The sequence below is a fragment of the Antechinus flavipes genome, chromosome 1 (assembly GCF_016432865.1).
Source record: "Antechinus flavipes isolate AdamAnt ecotype Samford, QLD, Australia chromosome 1, AdamAnt_v2, whole genome shotgun sequence".
NCBI classification, from domain to species: Eukaryota; Metazoa; Chordata; class Mammalia; order Dasyuromorphia; family Dasyuridae; genus Antechinus; species Antechinus flavipes.
In genome coordinates, this window is record NC_067398.1 from 574,447,671 (window position 1) to 574,474,289 (window position 26,619).

Sequence of the window (26,619 nt, forward strand, 5' to 3'; positions counted from 1 at the left end):
CCAGCAACAAACCCTTCCTTAACAAACTAGCCAAAGATCCTGGGTCCCAATATGGTGAAGCAGGCAAATACCAAACACCAAGCACCAGGTATTCCCACTTCCATTTTCTATCTCCCATGAATGCCTTAGCATAGCCAGGGGAAGGTATAGACTACACGTCTAGCCCCAGGGAAATACAGAAACACTCCACTGGCCAAGCACATGCCAGATACTAGCACTAGGACTTCTCTGCTCAGTACCAGCCTTCAGCAGTACCAGCCACCCCCATCCCAACCTATGTGGGAAAATGATACTTGCAATATTTAAAAATTGTACCACATGGAGTTGTGAACTGATCCAACCACTTTGGATGCCCAAAAGCTATTAAACTGTGTATACTCTTTAATTTAATAGTCTCACAATGGGTCTGTAGCCCAAAGAGATCATAAAAGAGGGGAAAGGATCCACGTGTGCAAAAATGTTTCTAGCAATTCTTTTTTTGTAGTAGCGAAGAATTGGAAATTGAATGAATGTCTATCCATTGGGGAATGGCTGAATAAGTTATGGTACATGAATGCAATGGAATATTATTGTTCTATAAGAAATGATGAGCAGGCTAATTTCAAAAAAGCCTAGAAAGATTTATATGAATGGATACTGAATGAAGGGAGCAGAACCAGGATAACATTGTACAAAGCAACAGTAAGAATATGTGATGATAACTTGCAATGGATTTAGCTCTTTTCAGAAATACAATGAACCAAGACAATTCTAAAAGATGGAATGGAAAATGCCATCTACATCCAGAGAGAAAACTATGGAAGCTGAATGTATGAAGCATGGTATTTTCATCTTTTTATTATCAAAATATATGCAGATAGTTTTTTTAATTTTAATAGATTTTTATTTACAAGTTATATGCATGGGTAATTTTATAGCATTGACAATTTTCAAACCTTTTGTTCCAATTTTCCCCCTCCTTTCCCCCACCCCCTCCCTTAGATGGCAGGATGTCCAATTCATGTTAAATGTATTAGAGTATAAATTAAATACAAAATAAGTATACATGTCCAAACCATTATTTTGCTGTGCAAAAACAATTAGACTCCAAAATATTGTACAGTAAGGAAATCAAAAATTCAGGCGGGCAAAAATATAGGGATTGGGAATTCAATGTAATGGTTCTTAGTCATCTCCCAGAGTTCTTTCGCTGGGTGTAGCTGGTTCAGTTCATTACTGCTCCATTAGAACTGATTTGGTTCATCTCGTTATGCATATAGTTTTTAACATTCACCCTTGTAAAATCTTGTATTTCAAATTTTTCTCCCTTCCTTCCTCCTATTCTCTTCCCCTAGAGAGTTAACAATCCAATATATATTTAACATGTACAATTCTTCTATACATATTTAGACATTTATCATGCTGCACACAAAAAATCAGATCAAAAAAAGGGGAAAAACTAGAAACAAAACAAAAAGCAAGCAAACAACAATGAAAAGTGAAAATACCATGTTGTGATCCACATTAAGTTGTAACAGTCCTCTTTCTGGATGTGGATGGCTCTTTCTATTAGAAATCTATTAGAAAGAACCAAATCCATCACAGTTGATCATCGCATAACCTTGTTGTTGCCATGTACAATGTTCTCCTGCTTCTACTCACTTCACTTAGCATCAGCCCATGTAAGTCCCTTCAGTCCTTTCTGAAATCATCCTGCTGATCATTTCTTATAGAACAATAATATTCCATAACATTCATATGCCATAAAAGATAAATAAATAGTACTTTCTGTTTTTAGACTAGTAGACATACCACAGCATACAACAGTAGAACAAGTCTGAGTTTAAATATGAATTTACTTATTTATAGCCACAACCAATTCTTAATTGCCATTAGATCGCAACATTGTCTCCTGTTTTAAGATCTAAGTTCATGTTTCTGCTATGACTCACCAGCTATATACAAATAATGTTCCTTTTTTGAATTTCAGTTTCTTCCTCTCCAAAATGAACTACTTTGGGCTTGACCACAATTTACTTTCTTTGTTACTTTAGTTGCAGAAGCTTTAGGATTTTTTTTTCCCAATCAGGCCATTTCAGTATTTCTGATTTCTAGTTGATAGAGAATCTTGACAACACTTTTTAATAAGACACCAAAATATTTTTCATGGAATAATTCTGGTTGAGATGGTTTTTATCAGTCAGGGAAAGAAGTGAGTAGTAAGCTGTGTCTGCTGATACCATCAATAATGTAACTAGCTGGCATTCCTGTGGTAATGCCTTTATTCAAGACTTTCAAATTGAGTATAATTCTGATCAAAGCAAATTCCTCCTGGCTGGCAACACTCAGTAATACTTAACTCTTGTCTTTTGTGGTTTGACATCAGCTTGACTAGAGAAGAAAAAATTGGGGGTCCTTGGAAGCTGTCTTCAAGTATTAGGGTTATCAAATAGTATATGGATTAGACTTGTTCAACTCGGTCCTAGAAGAGAAAACCAAAAACAACTTGTTAATTTACAAAGAGACAAATTTAAACTTAATGTCAAGAAAGTCTTCCTGATAATGAGAGCTGTACAAAAGTAGCCTGGGCATCTCAAGGAGTGTTTTTTTTTAACATGTATTGACACATTTGTGAAGTGGGAAGAGTGACTACATTCTCTGCCCAACAAGTTCTGCCAATGTTTGTGTTCCTAGCTCAACCAAGTCAGACAGAAGAGTGAACATAAATGATCAGGGCAAAGTTCTCTTATCCTGTCATTACCCATGACAGGAATTTTTAAAAATAATTTTATGATAAGGTTCCCTTTACACTATTAAAAATGTGTATATAAGATATTTTATCTGATTTTAAATTGAAAAGTAACTTACATATAGAATAGATGATGCTTTTTAATGGGATAAAAAAGAAACAGGCACATAGTATTTTGTGTAGATTGAACAATTGCTACATACTTCCCTCCTCTCTCCTGGGAATTTACAAAGCATGTCCACTAAATATTATTATATACTGCCAGATTATAAACTCCATGTCAAAGTCACTTCTTAATTCAACTGTTATTATGAATATGGGCTTTTCATGATGTTTAATTTAGTTGAATTTCTTAAAGGAAGATTTGATCAAATTGATCGTGTTAATACTATTTCTAGTTCTTGTTGTCTCTCTGCAGGCTAAAATAAAAAGGCTGTCCAGTTTGTTTGTAAAAGAGGAATCAGAAGGCTAATTTTTAAAGTACATGATATATGCTCACATAATGAATGTATTGTATCTATGTGTCCTTTATTTCTTCACTTTCCTCAGTCCTTTGGATTGCTTTTCATCCTTCTTGTTGATACCCTCCTCCTTACTCTATATACTGGCTTCTCTGTATTGAACTCATGCTTCACTCCTATAGGACAGTCTTCTTGACATGCTCAAAGCAATTGGATAGTAATGCTGGATAGATATAGCTACACTCCCAGCTATTTAGGTGTAAAGAATTAAAACTTAAAGATTGTGCTATGTCAAGATTAGGGATTCTAGGGCACTCTGTATTCTATCTCTCTGTTTTTTTCACTAGATGCCCCTAATGCCTTAAATGTTTTCTGTCTTCATATCCAACACTTAGAATCTGACTTAAAATTAAGCTCAAATGTCACTTTCAGCAGGTGGCTTCTGCTCTTGAATCCATTGCCTCCTTTTCCTGATACTATTCTTTTTTTCGCCAAACTTCAGTTCTGTATCCTTCACTACAACTCATGAGATGCTGAGTGAAACTGGAGAAAATCATGGAACTATCCTGAATGAGTATAATTTTAATCGATTTCACCTGGGTTCTTAACTGAAACAAAGCAGACCTTATATTCCTCTATAATTAATTCTCTATCTTATTTACCAGTAAAACTATTCAAAATAGCTTCTTTTGTATTCTCTTTTCTGTCTCCTCCAGACTTTTCTTTCTCTACCTTCATCAGATGAGGACTTTGCTTTTTATTCTACTAAAAAAAATTAAGAGTATGTATAAGTATTGCTCTTTCTATTTTCCACATCGCAAACCTCCTTGACATCATGTGCCATTATTTTATTCTTTCCACTAGTCTCTGAAAAAGAGGTGGCCTTTATGCTTGCCAAGGATAGCACTTTTATATATGTATTTGGTCCTAAAGATTGCATCTTTGATCATCTTTCTTCTCTCTTTAATCTTCAACCTTTTGCCATATTACTGGGTTTCTTCTCTATTGCCTTCAAACTTCAAAAAATTCCCAAATGTGTCCATTTCCATCATCCTTAAAAATTCTACAATGCCCTTGAATTTTTCTTTATTTCTTAGTTAGATTTAAAAAAAAAAAAGGTATCCACATATATTACCTTTGCTTTTCTCCTTTTAGTAATTCTTTAATGCTGTAATCTGGCTTCTGACCTCATCATTCAGTTGAAACTACTTCCTCTATCTTGTTTTATTGATAACTTTTGTATCATGGTTTTACCTATGTAAATGACTCTGATCTCTATATCTAGCTCAATTTCTCAGAAAGTGGCAAAATATAAATCGACTTGATCTATTGTTTTGTTGATTTTCTAGATTTAAGCATGTGATAGAGAAAATGTTAATAGTAAAAGGTAAACTTAAATGTATGTCATATATATGTATATTTGTATGTATGTATTATGTATATTTTCCCCAGTTATTCAACAAATGCTTATCAGCAATTCCTTATTCTCATCTTGTCAATTAGACATTCCAAACTATATATTTGAAGACATCTTAAATTCAATATATCTAAAATTAAATTCATCTTACTTCCTCTTAAACCTTTTTTTCTTTCAAACTTTTCTATTTATGTCTAAGGTACCATCATTCTTCTAGTCTATTATGCTCATAATTTCTGAATTATCTTCTACTTTTCATTCTTCCTTATTCCATATACCTAATGAGTTGAAAACTTTTGCTATTTATACATTGATAATTTTAGACCCCACCTTCACTCAAATAGGTTTCACTTTAGTTCAGGCTCCTATAACCACCAGATTTGATTATTGCAATAGTCTCCTAATTAGCCTCCCTGTCTCATCTCTCTAAACTACAACCTAAACACTGCTGCCAAAGTAATCTTTCTTAAATGCAGATCTGATTATTCAGTCAACCCGAGTGGTTTCCTATTGCTTCTAGGTTAAAATAAAAACTGCTCTCTTTAGCATTTAAAGCTCTTCACAATTTGGAACCAACCTACCTTTCCGGGGGGAACAACATGAAAACAAATATATACAAATCAAACTGTGCTTAGGATAAATAGGAAATAATTCATAGAAGGAGGCACTGGAATTAAGAGGTGTCAGAGAAGACTTCCTTCTAGAAGGTGAAATTTTAGTTCAGACTTAAAGGAATCTGGAGAGGTCAGTAGTCAGAACACAGAAGAATAACATTCCTTATGCCAGGAATATGTAGAGTCAAGACATGAAGTATCTTGTTCATGGAACATCCAAGAGACCACTAGATGGAAAAGTACCTGTTGAGAAGTAAGATGTGGTGTGATGCTGGACAAGTGACTCAAGTCACTAAACCCTATTTGCTTCTGTTTTCTCATTTAAAATGAGAAGGAAATGGTAAACCACTCGGGTTTCTTTGCCAAGAAAATCTCATATGGGGTCCCAAAAAGTCAAACGTGCTTAAACAGCAAGAAGGTATAGGAAACCTGAAAAGTCAGAAAAGAGAAAGCTTATGAAGGGCTTTAAATACAAAACGGGAATTTGTGTTTGACTCTAGAGGATAATAGGAACCACTGATGTTTATTAAGTAGAGAAATGGCATGACAGCACCTGTATTTTAGGAAATCACTTTAGTGGCTAAATGGATAATGGATTGGGGTGGCTTGAGGCAGGCAGATCTACCTGGAATAATGTAGATTTGAAATGATAGGAGCCTACAGTGAGTGATAGCAGTGTTAGATGAGAGAAGTGTTTTTCTGAGAGATGTTGCACAGGTGAAGTTGTATGCCTTGGTAAGAGATTAGATATGGAGCAAGGAGCTAGTAATTTGAAAAATATAACTTCACCAAGGAGAGACAAAATAGGACATACCCAACAGAAATACGATCAGTAATAAATAATGTACTAATGGAGGAATAGGGGAGGTTTTGTGGATGTGAATTTCCTAAACTTTGTTCTATAGTACAACAACATAGATTATTTAGTCTTTACCCAGGCATCTTGAAGGGGGTAAGGTCTCTAGCCCAGCATGTATAACCCAAGGGATTTGCACTGTGAACAAGGGAAGCAAAAGTCCTAGAGAAGTTCTTCTCACCTGGGATTCTGCTTCTCTTTCCTCCTGACCCAGAACAAGGTCAGAGAACTCAGCATTGCACATCTGTCTTTCACACATACAGCCATCATTGCAGCTGGACAACAGGGGTTTTTGAATGCCCTGTTCATAAAATTGGGCAAAGGAAACATTCTTCAGTGCCTGGCCAATGGGTAGCTCTCTCATTATGATACTTACACCTCTTCCAGCTCTGAGAAAGGAACATAAAATCCATTACTCAGGAACATCATGTGGATTTGTGTCCTTCCCTGGAGGCCAGTGGGCCCATAAAATGATGAGTGGATTAAATCCATCCACAAGTGGAGTTTTTCATTTGTGACAGATATAATACTGATAATGTTCTTCATTTAATAAGTCATCCAAGTATAATTCAATGCAAGTTTCCAGTATAAATTACCAGCTATATTCATCTTATTTGAGTGTTTTATTACACAGATGAAGAGGAAACATGACGGCCCGGAAACTGCTAAAAGTAATAGTCAGGGACTTGTTATGGTATTACTTGCTTTGTTCCCTTTAGGAACAAACTAAAATATGGCCCCAGATACTTACTAAATCTGTGACCCTGGACAACTCATTTAACCTAAGTTTACCTCAGTTTCCTTATCTCTTAAATAGAGATGATAATAACATTTACCTTGCGGGGATGTTGTGAGAATCTCATGAGATAATGTTTGTAAATGTGCTTAGCACAGTGCTCCACTCAAAATAGGAGCTACACAAGTATTTATTTCCTATCTTTCCCCCACTCTAGGAAGTCTTTGTGTATGTGAACCAGTCCTGCTAGGGGATGTTCATGTCCAATGGTGTAATACTAGAGAAAGGAAATAATTCCTTTAATAATTCTTAATTACAACTATTTTTTCCATCATTATATTCTTCCTTCTTCTTTTCCTTTAAGTAAGAGATTTCTGGATATCCTGAAACATCATAACTCGGAACATGGAAAGATTGCTACTAATTCTCTTTAGAGTATTAATTACCATCACTGTATATATCTCAGTCATTTAGTCAATAGATATTTAAAAACTTACTGTGTGTCAGCTATGTTCCAAGTATTAGCATTACAAAAATAAATATTTTTAACAATAGCCCAAACTCTCAAAGAGCTTACAGTCTAAAGGGGGGAGACTACATATAAACAACTATGTACAAATAAGTTAAATACAAGAGAAATCGGAAATAATAACACAGGAAAGCACTAGAATTAAGAGAATGAGAAAGTAATCTATTAATTGTCATGGGAATTTGACATGTGGTAGGCAGGCACCAATCATTTGTTAAGAGTGCTTACTATCTGCCAAACACTTCACACACTCACACGATATATTATATATAATAATATATAATATATATATATATAAAATTTATGTATTTATCTATATCTTTAAGGTTGCATAATGCTTTGCTAATACTGTTATCTCCATTTTAGAGATGGGAAAACTTAAGTTGACATTGGTCAATTGACTTCCCCTTGCTTGCACTGCTTTAAGGCAAGAACCTGTGCAATGGCAGGCAAAGGGGCAAAAATATGTTATGGAAATGCTTGTTTGATTTCTTAAGTTTAGAATAAAATATTTTTAAAGAAAAAAATAAAGTATGATTTTGTGTCTTGGACCAATCTTAGGTATAGTGAGCTAATTGTATCTAGTTATTCATCAATTCCCTAGGGTAGGAACTCCAAAGATATTTAGGTTTGCTATCTACATTTAGTGATAGCAATTCTTATTTCTATGATACATTAAGGTTTACAAAACTACTTTCTTCACAACAGCACTATGTAATAAATGGTGTTAATATTATTACTCTTATTTTCCAGAAAAGACCAGAGAGATTAGATGACTTGCCTAAAGCATATAGCTTACAAATTTCAGAATTCATATCTCTTTTGAAATTTGAAGACAGCATTCTTTTTGTAACATCAAACTTCCTCTCCATGTGGATGACTACCAAATGTATTTCTCTATATTTCCTTCCAATGTGAGCTCTATTTCTTATCCTTAGTTGAGTATTGATTTTCACTTATGGATTATCTTAAAGTCAGCGCAACAAAAAAATCCAAATTCAAAGTCATCATCATTCCAACCCTCCCACTTAAATATTTAACTCTTCCTTTAAATTTCCCAATTTCAGTAATTAATATCACCATTTCCCCCAATTATCCAGATATATAGATACTCATAGTCAGTTTGATTACTCCCTCTCTTTTCTATTTAATCAGTAGCCAAGTCCTCTTGTTTTCTTTCAAAATGTCTACAATATATAATTCAGGGACCATGATATCTATAATATGTTAAGTGTTTTTTTAAATCTCTCTAGTGCTGAATCACAGATTTATAAGTTATAAAAGGACCCCAGAGATTCAGCCTGTATCTGATTGAAAATTACTTCTATAACAACTACAACCTTTGATTGAAAACTTCTAATAAATAATAGCCCATTTCCTTTTGAGATAGCATATTCCATTTTTTAATATCGTTCTTTGTTAGAATGTTTTTCATAGTATAATACCTACCTTAAGAACATATGATGGAAAGGAATTTCTCCTGCCACCAACTTTCCATTTCAAAGCAACAACTGGTATCTTCTGACTTCTAGGGTGCCATGAAAAAAACTTCTACATAGCTTCTGAGCCAGAACTCTAAGGATAAAACATCAATCATTGCCTCCTGAGATATTTTATAACATTGCAGTTATAAAATAGAATTGATTTGTTGTGGAAATTGAGGGAACCAATCAGATTCTATTTCATGAACACAGATTCCTTCCTGGGCTATAACTTGTTTTTCCTGCAATTTATTCATGGGAAACTAGATGATATAAGCCAGCTATTATTTAATAAATGCAGACAGATGCGAATCATCAGTATCTTCCAATTCTGGGAGAGGAAAGATCATCTATCCTCCCAACTTGGAAAATCCAACATTTTTTTGACCAATTAGAAATAAGATGATGTTTATATTCTGTTCATTGTTTTCTTTTATTGCATAAAATTGGTATGCATTGTTTAATAAATTGATATGCTTAAAAGCTTTGCTTTCCTCTCTTTTTTCAAATTTTAGCTGTCACACCTCTCAAATATCTGCCTCTATTTCTTTCTCTCTGTCTGTTTCTCTCTCTCTGCCTCTCTATCTTTGTCTCTGTCTCTATTTCCCTCCCTCTTTCTTTCCTTCTCCCTCTCCCTCTCCTCTTCCCTCCTTTTTTCCCTCCCTCCTTCTCTCTCTTCTCTCTCTCTCTCTCTCTCTCTCTCTCTCTCTCTCTCTCTCTCTCTCTCTCTTTTCCCCCAGAATATTAGTGAATGACTTTGAGATAGAGCTATCTCTCATTTGTGTCTTTTTTCTTTTGGTACAGGGACTTGTAAAATCTTGAAATTTATAAATCTTTTCCACCCTTCCAAGATGTTCAAACAATAGGATATTGGCTACTGTACCATTTATAGTGACAACCACAGCATTGCAAAGGTAGAGCAGAGGACAATTATTTAAGTGGGGTAGTGATACAAAAAGGCTCCAGTTGCTCATGATCATATTGAGTTTTGGGATAGCAATGCCATTCCTTGCCTTGAACTGTTGTAATACCCATCTTTCCTTGTAGATATTTTACCCTGAAACATCTCTCTGCCACAACAGGTCCCATTTTCCCATTGATGAGATCTTGTAAAGCTGGCATTTTGAGAATCACCCAAGTTGTCTTCCCTTTATTTCCCTCCCAATTATGCTTCTGACTTCTTGTACTTTAACACTATAGCCACACATTGGTACTTCCTTTCTTCCTTTTCAGTTTTCTTTAGTGTGTTTCTTTCCCAGTTAGAATGTAAGCTCCTTGAGATCAGGGACTGCCTTTGTTTTTTTCTTTCATGTGTATTCCCAACACAGTGTTTGGAAAAGAGCAATTGTGAAATAAATGCTTCTTGCTTTATTTTGCCTTACGCTTGGTTCAGCTGCCAGTTCCAGTTACATATAGATAGAAGAGGTGAGTGGAAAGGGGTATGAAACAGAAGAAAGATGGAAGGAATATGTTAATAATTCCTTTGGGAAGGCAAAAGCCTAGGTTGCAATTAGATGACAGTAAAGATATTATGTGTTTGAATATATGTGTGTGAATGTGTGCGTGTGTGTATGCATGCATACATGAGAGAGTAGATGAAGTGATGGTAAGGATAGAAGGGTTAGAAGAAGCAGGTGGAATCATTTAAGCTAAATAGAGAAAATAGAATAAGAGTATGCACATTGCTAGAGCTTCATATAGCTCTGAAGTGATTAAAAGGAAATGGAACTGTATTGAAAGGGTTTATATAGGCATAAGATATTTCTGTAGCCAAGACGGCTTGCAGTCAAGAGGTTGCAACGAGGCAAGAAAGTCTGATAGGCTATGGGGAACAGTATTGATGTGTGTAGGCAAGCTGCTGAACTTTATGGTACAGAAGACATTTGAAACATCTGCCTGCAGAATTTAAATGAATACTACCACAAGAATCTAAGATCCAAGAGGGTAAGGGCCATGTATTTATACGTGCTGCTTCTTTCCTGATCCTTATGGCAGTACTCTGTTTGTAGTGAGCTCTTAATAAATTTTTGTTTAATTAATCGAGTGCATGCATATTGATATACAATGCACATGGATACATATGTACAATCAAAGGTATATTTACAGAATAAATCCAACTTGCCTACCTGATGGCAAACAACCAGATATTTGGAAATATCTAGATTTATACAAAGAAAAAATACAAGTATTGATACTTTATAAAATTAATTGATTTGCTTCCAGCTGTGTAGGTAGTGAAGGGCTGATCATTTAAAAAGAGAGGTTCCCATGTCTTAGGAAATATTTGGAAGACTGGCATGGAACTTTTCAAACTTTTAAGCACCATCCCCAAAAGTAAATACAGCAAAAATTAAGCAGGAAAATTTAAATGATGTGCAATATGTATTATTTCAATACTTCAAAAGATCTATGATCTCACAATATATGAGTACTCCTCATTCCAGCATTGTAGATTCCAACCAATCTTATCTAGTTTTTGTATGTTTATACAGAGAAGGGGAGGAAACTTGTGGCCAGCATTTTGAATTATCCAGGTTGATCCTGGGATAAAAGATACAATTCGTTAATTAACCCAAACTTGAACACTTTCTATCTGGGGAGGATCTAACAGAGCTTACATGTAATTGATTTAGAGTTTAAAAGAACCATCTCTGTGCCACAATAAATGTTAACCTCATTTTATTTGGATACTTAAAATAAACTAAGAGCAATGTATGGAGGTAACATAAAGGCAGATTTCAAAGTAATATAAAGAAAACTTTTAATATAGTGAACCTCCTCAAAAAATTGGGTTATGATGGGAAGTAGAGGGTTCTCTCCCAATATAAGCCTTCAATCAAAAACTGGATTACTAAATCTTACGGATGTTAGAGGAGGAATTCTGAGTCAGAGGTGAGCTAGAATTATTAGTCTGCAATGTCTTTTCCAAGTTGAGATTCAATTTTACTTTAAGTAGCACTTTTGTGGAAGATATTCTATATTATATTTACATAATTTTAAAAGAGAGGTCCTAGATCTTAGAGAATACCTGGAAGATATTATATATTACATAATTAAATTTTAAAAGAGAAGTCTTAAGTCTTAGGGAATACCTGGAAGATTGGAATGGAATTTTTTAAAATTTTAAACACTCCTAAAAAATAAAAAGTAGGACAGTTTAAATGACATAAAGTATCTATTATTTCAATATTTTAATACTTGCGTATCTATCTACTATCTTTCTTTTATTATCACATTTATCTACCTATTTACATAACTATTTTTTAAATCAAGAATAGGGCATTGGAGCTATAATTTCATTGATATAGTAAACTCTCAGGGAGACCTAAGAATGTGGAAAAGAATAACAGATCCTGGCACAACATAGATAGGTAATAAATACTGATAGATTGATATATGTATGTGTGTGATTTTTTTCTTCATACTCAAAGTGGGCCAATGATATCACAATGTTAATATCAAGGTAATGGGATCAAAGGAATTATGTATAATACTATAAAAATAAGATGAGACCATATTTTAAAAGGCAGAAGAATTTATATATGATTTATCACTTGGCACAGTGCTTAGAATTTAGCATATTGTCTAGCTCAAAGTAGGTGTTTAATAAATGCTTGTTGATCTGATCTTGCTGGTAAAAGGGAGCCTCTAGAATCTATTGAGTAAGGGGTAACACAATCATACCTGTACTTTAGAAAAAATATTTTGGCAGGTATGTTCAAGATAAAATGAAGTGGGGAGGGGTTTGAGGCATGGAGACCATTCAGAGGTTATGGCAGTTATATTGGTGAGAGATGATTAAAGGAATGAAATGTGGTGGCAGTTCTGTGAGTGAAAAGAAGGGACATGTATAATAGAAATATTGTGAATGAAGAAACAAGGTTTATCAACTGATTGGAAATTTAGAGTAAGAATTGCAGGATTAAGATAATTGTTGTTAAGTCATTCAGTAGTGTCCTATTCTTCATGACTCCATTGAGTTGTCTATGGGATTTTCTTTTTTTTATTTTTTAATAATGCTAGTTTTTTTTTATTTTTCAAAATATATGGAAAGATAATTTTCAACATTCACTGTTGCAAAACCTTCTAAATTTTTCTCCCTTCTTTCTCCCTTCCTCCTCCCCTGGACAGCAAATAATATAATGTATGTTAAATATGTGCAATTTTGATAAATGTATTTCTACATTTATCATGATGAACAAAAAAAAGATCAAAAAGAAAAAATGAGGAAGAAAAACACAAGAAAGCAAACAACAACAATAACAACAAAGGTGAAAATATTATGTTATGATTCATATTCAGTCCCTACAATCTTCTCTCTGGATGCAGATGGCTCTCTTCATCACAAATCTTATTTGAATTGACCTGAATTATCTTATTGTTGAAAAGGGCCAAGTTATGTTATTTTCTTGGCAAAGATACTGGACTGGTTTGCCACTTCCTTTTCTAGTATGTCCCCAATTTACAGACAAAGAATCAAGGCAAATTAAGGTTAAATGACTTGTCTAGGGCTACACAGCTTGTGTGAATGTCTGAGGCTGGATTTGAATTCAAATCTTTTGTATAACAGGGCCAATATTCTATGCATATTTTCTTATAGATGCCTACTTCTATCTAGCTATTTTGACACTAAAATCAAAACTGTTAATGACAGTTCAAAAGGTAATATTCAACAGTTAGAAATGGCAAATAATTCCATTCCAGGCATTAACTTGAGCAAAGACAGTTGAGAAACAAGAGAAAATATGAAATATATAATTGCTACTAGATAAAACCAGATATTGTAGTCTCCAATTTTTGATTAATTGATCTTATCAATAAAAAAGTTGTGAGCAGATACCTTCAAATGAATGTGTATATGTGTATGTGTGTCTGTATACACTATCTAAAATATCTTCATATTGTATGTAACCAGAATATCTTATTGGCCCCAGATTTAACACAGTATGCATGTCGGGTCAAATCTATCATCAATATCAGATGTAAACACATTATTTCAGATAAGTTTCTGAGGTTTTGAGGGTTTTGTTTTTCATTTTGTTTAGCCAATTGGTTGAATCTGATTAGTTCCCCTTGTTTTAATTCGTCATATGGCTGACAAACAGCTCATCCTAGGAGCAAAAGTAGTGTCACATATGCCACTTTTTTCTTCTTTTGCACTGGCCATCATTAATACTGTCTTTAACACATGGCCTCAGTGTAGAAATCTTTCAAAGCGACTCATTCATTTTGTGGTTAAAACTCAGCCAGTCAGTAAATCCACAAGCATCTATTAAATGCCTAGCACAAATCCACTAAAGTAGTCATGTCTAAACTGCAATAGAACATAATACACTGAAAGCAAATAAAAGGATAAGGGAGATGCTGTTTATCCCAGTTGAATTTCATGTCTTCTCTCAGGATAACTTGTAGAGTTTATGAAATATTTCTATATGACATAGCTCCCTAATGAAGGCTAAACTCTAAATCCACATAACAAATACTAGAACAGCTTAGTTTTATAGATTAAAAATAAATAGGAATTAAAGTTCCAATATTTTCCCCCTTATTCAAGGAGATAAATCTTGTGCATTCCTTATGGTGTCCACATCTCACTTTGAAAACCATTGATATACATGTTTAACATATATTGGATTACTTGCTATCTAGGGGAAAGGGGAGAGGGAGAAAAAATCTGGACCACAACGTTTGCTATGGTGAATGCTAAATTTTTTTTTATTTTGAATATATTTTGCATATATTTTGAAAATAGAGTTTTAAAAAAATCCTGGTCTCTCATATCATCAAAGACAATTAGATCTACCCAGTTCCATTCAAAATATACCAGAAATTGAACAATACCTCAGAGAAGAGAAGAGGCTTTGGGGACCATCTGATAGAGGGAAGGAAACTGGACTTTGTCAGCAAAAGCAAGATCAAATGGACCATAACTGATATGGATGAGGAAAAAAAAAGTAGACCAGCAATGCATGATGATGTTGAGAGAACTGAAGTAAAATATAACACTCAAACTGACATATTTGTTGACAGAAAAAGTTTTAGATTTTAATGCAGAGTTTATTCTCTGTGATTTTTTATTTCTGAAAGTCTCTCTCTGTATCTCTCTTTCTGAATCCTCAAAAAGACAACGATTTAATGAAGCAGAGTTCTGAGATTCTGTTGTACTTGTAGTTTAGCCAGTGTGTCTTCCTTGAGCTTCCTAAGGGAACCAGAATATATAAATTACTTCTTTAAGTGTTGGTGCAGAACAAACTTCTAGAATAAAACTATTTTATATGATTGAGGATGGAGTCAAGGTTTTCTTTTGTAAATGAAAGAAAAACACATGAATAGAATTGTATACTTTTTTTTGATTTGGGACAAAACAAAATTCACCTATAGATGTCAAGAAAAAGAAAGAAATGAAAACCACTGACTTAGTATGATACATACTGGAACAAAGAATCCGCTTAGGTAACATGGTCAACAAAAAAAAAGTTGATTCATTGTGAGCTTGGAAGTCTCTAATGAGGAACTCATTACCTCCCAAAGCAGTCAAAATGTTGATCACACACACACACACACACACACTAAAATTTCCTCTTGAATATGATATCAGAAGGGAATGGGAAACAGTGAATATTCTCAAGTGATATTCCTCAAGTACAAGTCTGACCATCGCAATCCCCTACTCAAAAAATTCTAGTGGTATGCTGGTATATTCTATTGGAAGTAATGCTGTTATTGGAGTTCTAATGGATTGAACACTGGGCAGGGTTTAGGAATTTAAGGAATTCTAGAATTTAAATCTAACCTCAGATACTTACTAATTGTGTGATCCTGGACAAGTCATTTAAATTCTGTTTGCCTCACTTTTTCAACTATAAAATGGGAAAATAATAGCATCTTCTTCACAAAGTTGTAATGAGAATAAACTTTAATGATAATTGTAAAAGTTCTTAATGCAATGGTAATATAGAAATGCTTATCTCCTTTCTTTCTTGTGACTTCTAGGAAGTCACTATTACTTCTAGGAAGAAACAACCCTCTTTGTTGAAAATTTTTCACAAGCTGGCTACCTTTTCAGCCTTGATCCTTAATTTGCCTTGATCCAACAAAGATGGCCTCTCTGTATGCTACAGATAGCACTCTATCTCTCATCTTTTTGAAGGCCATTGCCTATGCTGGCATGTGTTTCCTTCTCAGTTACCATTAGAGAGTACCTCTCTTGCTTCTGTATTCAACTCTACCTCGTTTCCCCAAGTTTTTTTGTTTTGTTTTGTTTTGTTTTTTTGATTTGCCTCAATTCAACCAGCTGCTTTGCCCTCCTTCCCAAAATAACTTGTAGAGTGCTGGGTCTGAAGCTAGTAAGACTTCTCCTCGAGTTCAAATCCAGCCTGACACTAGGTATATGATCATGAACAAGTTACTTAACTCTGCCTCAGTTTTTTCATCTATAAAAATGAGTAGAAGGAAATGGCAAACTAATCCAATATCTTTGCCAAGTAAACCCCAAAAGGGGTCACAAAGAGTCAGACATGACTGAAAAATAGTTAAACAGCAACAATTTATTTCTGTTTATTCATTTTCTACTTACTCTTTATTTTCTTGTATATGCACCTCCCTCTTTCATTAGAATATAAACTGCTTGCAAGTTGAAAGTAGACTTTGTTTTTAGTGTTTTAGACTTTGTAATCACCCCATTGCCAATCATTGTTCCTTTTACATGGATAGTGCTTAACTAATACTTGCTCATTGTTTGCTATTCCAGTTTACCTGGAATGTAGAATGTGTGAAGGGAAATAGTCAGAATTGTGCTAAAATCTGCTTAAACCAGCTCATGAGAGTTAATTATTAAATTTCAGTATGAACATTTAAATCTCAGAAATTGGCAAATGGTACAAATAAGGACTTGATTCATTGTTTTCTTGATTGTTTAGATTAAATAATGTGACGAAAATTTTAATAGTGAAGATTAATCTTAAATATGTGTTATATGTACACTGTGGTGGGGGTTATTGAATTTAAAACGTTCAGTAGAGCTGGAACATTATACATTTTATTCATCAATAAAAGGGAAGACACTGGTAATTTTTAAATTTAGAAAATGATTCTCCTAGGCTCAAATTTTAGAAAAATTATCTAGATAGTGGCGTGAAGGATGAACTAGAAATAAGAGATTGGACAAAAATAGTCCAGTTTGTAAAACATTATAATAATGTAGACTCAAGGTAATGAATGCCTGAGTTAAGATAGAACCAATAGGATAGGAAATAAGAAATTGATTTGGTCATTATTATGGAAGTAGAATTGGCTGGACTTGGTAACTGATTAGATGTGATAGATAAGGAAGAGAATAGTCACAGGTTATTTCAAGTTTTTCAATCTTGGTGATTGCTAGGTTAGTACAACTCTCAACTGAAATTGAAGCAATCAAGAGAGTAGAAAGACTTTTGCAGAAAATAATAAGTTCAGTTTTGAATAGGCTGAGTTAGCAAGTGAGCTAGAGATAGGCAGGTAGAAATGCCTGGTAGCCAATTGGAAATGTGGGACAGGGAATTTGAGATGTTGAGGATGACAGTATAGTTTTGGAATCCTCATAGAGGTAATAATCAGGAGTAGGTGAAAAAAAATGAGACATATTTTTGCCAAAATGTTCTTAAGTTCTTACTGCATTCTAAACATTGTCTAAGTCCTGGAGATAACAAATACAAAAATAAAAGAGAGACTCTGACTTTAAGGAGTTTATAATCTAATGGGGAGAAGAACATATAAAATATAGTGGTGGTCAAGGAAAGGTACATGGGTCTGAAAAGTTGAAAGGATGGGACTAAAGGGGTGTAAATTGATACCAATCATCCAGGAGTAAAAGTCATTATTATGCTTCATATGTCTCATTGTATCAAAACTAGAGGATACATAGAAAGGAAAAGGCATGTACCTGGCTAAATGGAGGAAAGGGCAAGAGATAAGGTAGTGGAGTGAAACATAACTGAGGCTAATAGTCCAGAAAGTGAAGTCACAAATCAGGAAAGTAAGGTCCTGAGGTAGAAGTTCCTCTAAGGCATGTACATGCTGTTGAAGGAAAAAGAATCTGAATATATAAAGAATAAAGGGTGGAATAGTAATAAACACTATGTAAAAAATATAACAAAGATTCCTGTCCTCAAATGTCATTCAAGATTGTGACTTTGAAGAGAATGGTTTTAGTTGAGTGGTCAGGACAGAAGACTACAAAAAACTCATTATGCTTGTGAAAAAAGGAAGCAGAAAATGGAATATACAAATATTTTTCTCCTAAAAGTCTCACTATGAAGGAAAAGAGAATGAAAAAAATACTATGATGTGAATCTTGTGATTCCAGTTTCTTTTTATACACTGAATTAGAAGTAACATCTGATTTTCATTTGTTTTTATTGTGATTCTCACATTCACTTTTTAAAGTTTCTTTCTTTCCTAAATTGGCATGGTCCTTCTATCTCCACATTGTAAAAATATCCACATATGTTCTGTTATCCACATTTTAGCCACAAGAAAAAATAAATTTAGAAAGATATCCGAAGGTCACATAAATGTATAAGAAGAGATTCAAACTCAAGATGCTTGACTCCCTATCCCTTAGGCCATTTAAACACCTCATATAGATGCTCAACCCCTCAAGTATTGACTTTCAACTTTTTTGTACTACTGTTCCCAAGCACCCACTAATTAGCTAATTACAGCCTTTTCATTGAGGACATATATTCTACCTGCATTTCACTGCTTTCTGGCCTCACCACAACTTTTTTGTTCTCAAGGTGAAAAGTCTTAGAATTTACCATGATTTGCCTGCAGAAATCCAGCCTATTCTAAGCAAGCAGAAAGAAAAGAGCTAATTGAGTTTTGTAGTACAGAGATAATCAACACAGTGGGAAACAGGTCCTCACATTGCTGAGGTTATTGCCTTTTCCAGCCCATATTTATCTCCTATGAACCTTATAGTCTATCTTTAGGTTTTCAAAGACATCTCCTTTGGACATCTAACAAAGGAACAGTAATGGTGTCAGTCTTTAATTTCCCAATTACCCCCTTTGGTTTCCTATACAATGCTTTTTAACCCGTGAGTTACTTCTGAAAATAGATTTTAGAGCATATAAATTAATAACTTTCTATCCTAATTCAGATGACTAGAACCTGAATCATCCTGAGAAAATTTATGGCATAATTGGAAAATAGCATAGTGTAATTCAAGATGGCATAATATAATTCCTATTTTCTGTACCTTTTAAATTTGAGAAAATGCATGAACAGTGACCTTTTCTGATCATAAAGTGGACTGTTTCTCCTTCCAAATCAATTTGCTATGCTCCCAGGATCACAATGGCTTTCAACTGAGCTTTTATTTGTTAGGTTAGAAGCTTCTTGAGACGATTCATTTATTGTGGTCGATAAAGCATTCTCTCCCCTACCTCTTAACAGAATGCTGCCAGACCTGATAATTATAAACTTCATTTACACTCTGTATACTCATTAGGTATTTTTTTTTGTAGGTGAAAACTATAGGCTGATAAACAAGGAAGGATCCTTCTATAGACATTATGTGTACTCAATTTATTTTATTTTGTCCATCATTAGGCCAAACTGCTGATGTTTGGTCAAGACTTAGATTGTATATATAATGCTCACATACCCAGTCAACTTGACCATTATAGTTTTAAAAACATCAGGCAAGTTATTCCATTGTCATTGAATAGAAAAAGCAGGTAGTTGATTTCATTTCCCCTTTGCTCCCATATTGCAGTTGGCTATATTGGTATATTTTTAAATTAAATTTAGCTTTTTATTTTCAAAATATATGCATGGATAATCTTTCAACATTAACCCTTACAAAATCTTGTGTTCCAATTTTCCCCCTTCCCCCATCCCCTTCTCTAGATGGCAAGTAATCCAATATATGGTAAAAATGGAAAAAATATATGTTGCATCCAATATATTTAGACATATTTTTACAATTATCTTACTGCACAAGAAAAATCAAATAAAGAAGGAAAAAAAGAAAATAAAATGCAAGCAAACAACAACAAAAAGAGTAAAAATGCTATGTTGTGATCCACACTTGGTTCCCATGGTCCTCTCTCTGGGTATAGATGTTTTTCTTCATCACAAGATCATTGGAACTGGCCCAAATCCACCTTGTTGTTGAAAAAAGCCATGTGCATCAGAATTGATCATCATATAGTCTTGTTGTTGCCATGTACAATGATCTCTTGGTTCTGCGCATTTCATCACTTCATGTAAGTCTCCAAGCCTCTCTGAAATCATCCTGCTGATCGTTTCTTATAAAACAATAATATTCCATAACATTCATATACTTTAATTTATTTAGCCATTCTCCAACTGATGGGCATCCACTCAATTTCCAGTTTCTTGACACTATAAAAAGGGCTGCCACAAACATTTTTGCATATGTGTGTCCCTTTCCCTCCTTTAAGATCTCTTTGGGATATAATCCCAGTAGAAACACTTCTGAGTCAAAGGGTATGCACAGTTTGATAACTTTTTGAGCATAGTTCCAAATTGCTCTCCAGAATGGCTGGATCCATTCATAATTCCACTAACAATGTATCAGTGTCCCAGTTTTCCCACATCCCCTCCAACATTCATCATTATCTTTTTTTGTCATTTTAGCCAATCTGACAGGTGTGTAGTGGTGTCTCAGAGTTGTCTTAATTTGCATTTCTCTGATCAATAGTGATTTGGAGCACCTTTTCATATGAGTAGAAATAGTTTTAATTTCTTCATCTGAAAACTGTTCATATCCTTTGACCATTTAACAATTGGAGGATGGCTTGAATTCTTATAAATTTGAGTCAATTCTCTATATATTTTAGAGATTAGGCCTTTATCAGAAGCTTTGAATGTAAAAATGTTTCCCAGTTTATTGCTTCCCTTCTAATATTGTCTGTATTAGTTTTGTTTGTATAAAAACTTTTTAATTTAATATAATCAAAATTATCTATTTTGTGTTCAATAATGAACTCCAGTTAATCTTTGGCCACAAATCCCTTCCTTCTCCACAGATCTGAGAAGTAAACTATCCTTTGTTCTTCTAATTTGCTTATATTATCACTCTTTATGTTTAAATCATGAACCCATTTAAATCTTATCTTGGTTTAGGTGTGGGTCAATGCTTAGTTTCTGCCATACTAATTTCCAATTTTCCCAGCAGTTTTTGTCAAATAGTGAGTTTTTCTCCCAAAAGTTGGAGTCTCTGGGTTTGTCAAACAGTAGATTACTATAGTCATTGACTATTTTGTCCTGTAAACATAACCTATTCCACTGATCCACTATTCTATTTCTTAGCCAGTACCAAATGATTTTGATGACTGATGCTTTGTAATATAGCTTTAGGTCTCTCACAGCTAGACCACCTTCATTTGCATTTTTCATTAATTTCCTAGAAATTCTTGACCTATTTGTTCTTCAGATGAACTATATTGGCATATTCTTTAAGCAAGATTTTTATTCAGAGTATATTTGTTCTTTGAAGATATGTTCCAATTACTTCTTGTCAAAACAAGGAATTAACTTAAATTGTAACAAGAGTGACTTAGAATTAGAAGAGACATATCAAGAAAATCAGGATAGATCTCTTTGCTTGAAGGCCAGAAGATCTCTTTGCCTGAAGAATGATAGCTAATACTCATATAACTCAATTTAAAACCTCCCTATATTACTGTTTATTCTCTCCTCTTTTTTTGCTTTATTTTTTTGAGGCATAAATGTTCCCTATACTGACAAATTTCTTCTTTTTCATCATCTGATTCTTGGAATTTTTAGCTTTCATTAAAGATGTTTTCAGGTGCTATTTTCTAGTTGAAGACTTTCCTATATTGGTCCCCACTACATTATTAGTTCTTTCTCTGTTCTTAAGAAACCTGGTCCTTCTTCCCCCCTCCCAGAAAACAATGTATGTATGTATATATGTATGCATGTATGTATTTTAAACACATGTCTTTATGAATCATTTTTAGAGAAAAAAATCAGAAAAGAAGGGACAAACTACAAGAGACAAAAAAACAGAAAAAAATGAACACAGCATGTATTGATTTACATTCAGTCTCTATATTTCTCTCTCTGAGTACAGATGGCATTTTCTATCCAAGAGATTGCCTTATATCACCAAACTGCTGAGAAGAACCAAGTCTTTATAGTTGATCATTATGTAATCTTGCTGTTACTATGTACAATGTATTTCTGGTTCTGCTTGTTTCACTCAGCATCAGTTCATGTAAATCTTTCCAGGCCTTTCTAAAGTCAGCTTGTTCATCATTTTTTATAGAACAATGTTATTCCATTATTTTCATATACCATAGCTTTTCCAGCCATTCCTGGGTTGATGAGCATCTACTAATTTTCTAATTCTTTGCCACAACAAACAGAACTGCTTCAAATATTTTTGCACATATGGGTTGTTTTCCCTCTGTTATGATTTCCTTGGGAAACAGACCCAGCAGAGGCACTGCTGGATCAAAGGGTATGCATAGTTTAATAGCTTTTAGGGCATAGTTCCAAAATATTCTCCAAAATGGTTGGATCATTTCACAATCCACCAACAATACATTAGTGTGTCAGTTTTACCAAATCCTCTCCAAAATTTATCATTATTTTTTCCTGTTATCTTAATCAATCTGAGAGGTATGAGGTGATACCTCAGAGTTGCTTTAATTTGCATTTCTCTAATCAACAGTGATTTACAATATTTTTTTCATATAGCTAGAAATGGCTTTAATTTCTCCATCTGAAAAGTGTCTGTTCATATCCTTTGAACATTTATCAATTGGATATTTGATAATATTTATTTAATTTGATTTATATTTAAATTTCTATATAATTTTCTATAGTTTTAGAAATTAGACCTTTATCAGCAGTACTGGCTATAAAAAATTTCCCCGATTTTGTGCTTTTCTTTTAATCTTGTTAGATTTGTTTGTGCAAAACCCTTTTAATTTGATGTAATCAAAGTTATCCATTTTGTACTCCATAATGTACTCTAATTTTTCTTTGGTCATAAATTCTTCTTTTCTCCAAAGATTTGATAGGTAAACTGTCTCTTGCTCTTCTAATTTACTTATGGTATCACCCTTTATGCCCAAGTCATGTGTCCATTTTGGCTTTATTTTGGTATGGGGTGTGAAATGTCGGTTTATGCTGAGTTTCTGACATATTATTTTCCAGTTTTCCCTACAATTTTTGTGAAATAGTGAGTTCTTATCCCAGAAGCTGGAGTTTTGGGGTTAGGAAATATTAGGTTACTATAGTCATTGATTATTGTGTATCAAACCTATTACATTGTTCCTCTATTTCTTTTTTTTAATTTTTATTTAATAATTACTTTATATTGACAGAATCCATGCCAGGGTAATTTTTTTACATTATCCCTTGCACTCATTTCTGTTCCGATTTTTCCCCTCCCTCCCTCCACCCCCTCCCCTAGATGGCAAGCAGTCCTATATATGTTGGATATGTTGCAGTATATCCTAGATACAATATATGTTTGCAGAACCGAACAGTTCTCTTGTTGCACAGGGAGAATTGGATTCAGAAGGTATAAATAACCCGGGAAGAAAAACAAAAATGCAGATAGTTCACATTTGTTTCCCAGTGTTCTTTCTTTAGGTGTAGCTGCTTCTGTCTGTCATTTATCAATTGAAACTCAGGTCTCTTTGTCAAAGAAATCCACTTTCATCAAAATATGTCCTCATACAATATCGTTGTTGAAGTGTATAATGATGTCCTAGTTCTGCTCATTTCACTTAGCATCAGTTCATGTAAGTCTCACCAATCCTCTCTGTATTCATCCTGCTGGTCATTTCTTACAGAACAATAATATTCCATAACATTCATATACCACAATTTACCCAGCCATTCTCCAATTGATGGGCATCCATTCATTTTCCAGTTTCTAGCCACTACAAATAGGGCTGCTACAAACATTTTGGCACATACAGGTCCCTTTCCCTTCTTTAGTATTTCTTTGGGATGTAAGCCCAATAGAAACACTGCTGGGTCAAAGGGTATGCACAATTTGATAACTTTTTGGGCATAATTCCAGATTGCTCTCCAGAATGGTTGGATTCATTCACAACTCCACCAACAATGCATTAGTGTCCCAGTTTTCCCGCATCCCCTCCAACATTCATCATTATTTTTTCCTGTCATCTTAGCCAATCTGACAGGTGTGTAGTGGTATCTCAGAGTTGTCTTAATTTGCATTTCTCTGATCAATAATGATTTGGAACACTTTCATATGAGTGGTAATAGTTTCAATTTCATCCTCTGAAAATTGTCTGTTCATATCCTTTGGCCATTTATCAATTGAAACTCAGTTAGGTCTCTTTGTCAAAGAAATCCACTTCCATCAAAATATGTCCTCATACAATATCGTTGTTGAAGTGTATAATGATGTCCTAGTTCTGCTCATTTCACTTAGCATCAGTTCATGTAAGTCTCACCAATCCTCTCTGTATTCATCCTTCTGGTCATTTCTTACAGAACAATAATATTCCATAACATTCATATACCACAATTTACCCAGCCATTCTCCAATTGATGGGCATCCATTCATTTTCCAGTTTCTAGCCACTACAAATAGGGCTGCTACAAACATTTTGGCACATACAGGTCCCTTTCCCTTCTTTAGTATTTCTTTGGGATATAAGCCCAATAGAAACACTGCTGGGTCAAAGGGTATGCACAATTTGATAACTTTTTGGGCATAATTCCAGATTGCTCTCCAGAATGGTTGGATTCATTCACAACTCCACCAACAATGCATTAGTGTCCCAGTTTTCCCGCATCCCCTCCAACATTCATCATTATTTTTTCCTGTCATCTTAGCCAATCTGACAGGTGTGTAGTGGTATCTCAGAGTTGTCTTAATTTGCATTTCTCTGATCAGTAATGATTTGGAACACTTTCATATGAGTGGTAATAGTTTCAATTTCATCCTCTGAAAATTGTCTGTTCATATCCTTTGGCCATTTATCAATTGAAACTCAGGTCTCTTTGTCAAAGAAATCCACTTTCATCAAAATATGTCCTCATACAATATCGTTGTTGAAGTGTATAATGATGTCCTAGTTCTGCTCATTTCACTTAGCATCAGTTCATGTAAGTCTCACCAGTCCTCTCTGTATTCATCCTGCTGGTCATTTCTTACAGAACAATAATATTCCATAACATTCATATACCACAATTTACCCAGCCATTCTCCAATTGATGGGCATCCATTCATTTTCCAGTTTCTAGCCACTACAAATAGGGCTGCTACAAACATTTTGGCACATACAGGTCCCTTTCCCTTCTTTAGTATTTCTTTGGGATATAAGCCCAATAGAAACACTGCTGGGTCAAAGGGTATGCACAATTTGATAACTTTTTGGGCATAATTCCAGATTGCTCTCCAGAATGGTTGGATTCATTCACAACTCCACCAACAATGCATTAGTGTCCCAGTTTTCCCGCATCCCCTCCAACATTCATCATTATTTTTTCCTGTCATCTTAGCCAATCTGACAGGTGTGTAGTGGTATCTCAGAGTTGTCTTAATTTGCATTTCTCTGATCAGTAATGATTTGGAACACTTTCATATGAGTGGTAATAGTTTCAATTTCATCCTCTGAAAATTGTCTGTTCATATCCTTTGACCATTTATCAATTGGAGAATGGCTTGATTTCTTATAAATTTGAGTCAGTTCTCTATATATTTTGGAAATGAGGCCTTTATCAGAACCTTTAACTGTGAAGATGTTTTCCCAGTTTGTTGCTTCCCTTCTAATCTTGTTTGCATTAGTTTTGTTTGTACAAAGGCTTTTTAATTTGAAGTAATCAAAATTTTCTATTTTGTGATCAGTAATGGTCTCTAGTTCATCTTTGGTCACTAATTTCTTTCTCTTCCACAAGTCTGAGAGATAAACTATCCTGTGTTCCTCTAATTTATTTATAATCTCGTTCTTTATGCCTAGGTCATGGACCCATTTTGATCTTATCTTGGTATATGGTGTTAAGTGTGGGTCTATGCCTAATTTCTGCCATACTAATTTCCAATTATCCCAGCAGTTTTTATCAAATAATGAATTCTTATCCCAGAAGTTAGGGTCTTTGGGTTTGTCAAACACTAGATTGCTATAGTGGACTATTCTGTCTTGTGAACCTAACCTTTTCCACTGATCCACTAATCTATTTCTTAGCCAATACCAAATGGTTTTGGTGACTGCTGCTTTATAATATAATTTCAGATCAGGTACAGCTAGGCCACCTTCATTTGATTTTTTTTTCATTAATTCCCTTGAGATTCTTGACTTTTTATTGTTCCATATGAATTTTGTTGTTATTTTTTCTAGATCATTAAAATATTTTCTTGGAAGTCTGATTGGTATAGCACTAAATAAATAGATTAGTTTAGGGAGTATTGTCATCTTTATTATGTTCGCTTGGCCGATCCAAGAGCACTTAATATTTTTCCAATTATTTAAGTCTGACTTTATTTGTGTGGAGACTTTTTTATAGTTTTGCTCATATAATTCCTGACTTTCCTTTGGTAGATAGATTCCCAAATATTTTATGGTATCAACAGTTATTCTGAATGGAATTTCTCTTTGTATCTCTTGCTGTTGGGTTATGTTGGTGATGTGTAAAAATGCTGAGGATTTATGGGGATTTATTTTGTAGCCAGCTACTTTGATAAAATTATGAATTATTTCTAATAGCTTTTTAGTAGAATCTCACATCTTCAAAGAGTGATAGTTTGGTTTCCTCATTGCCTACTCTAATTCCT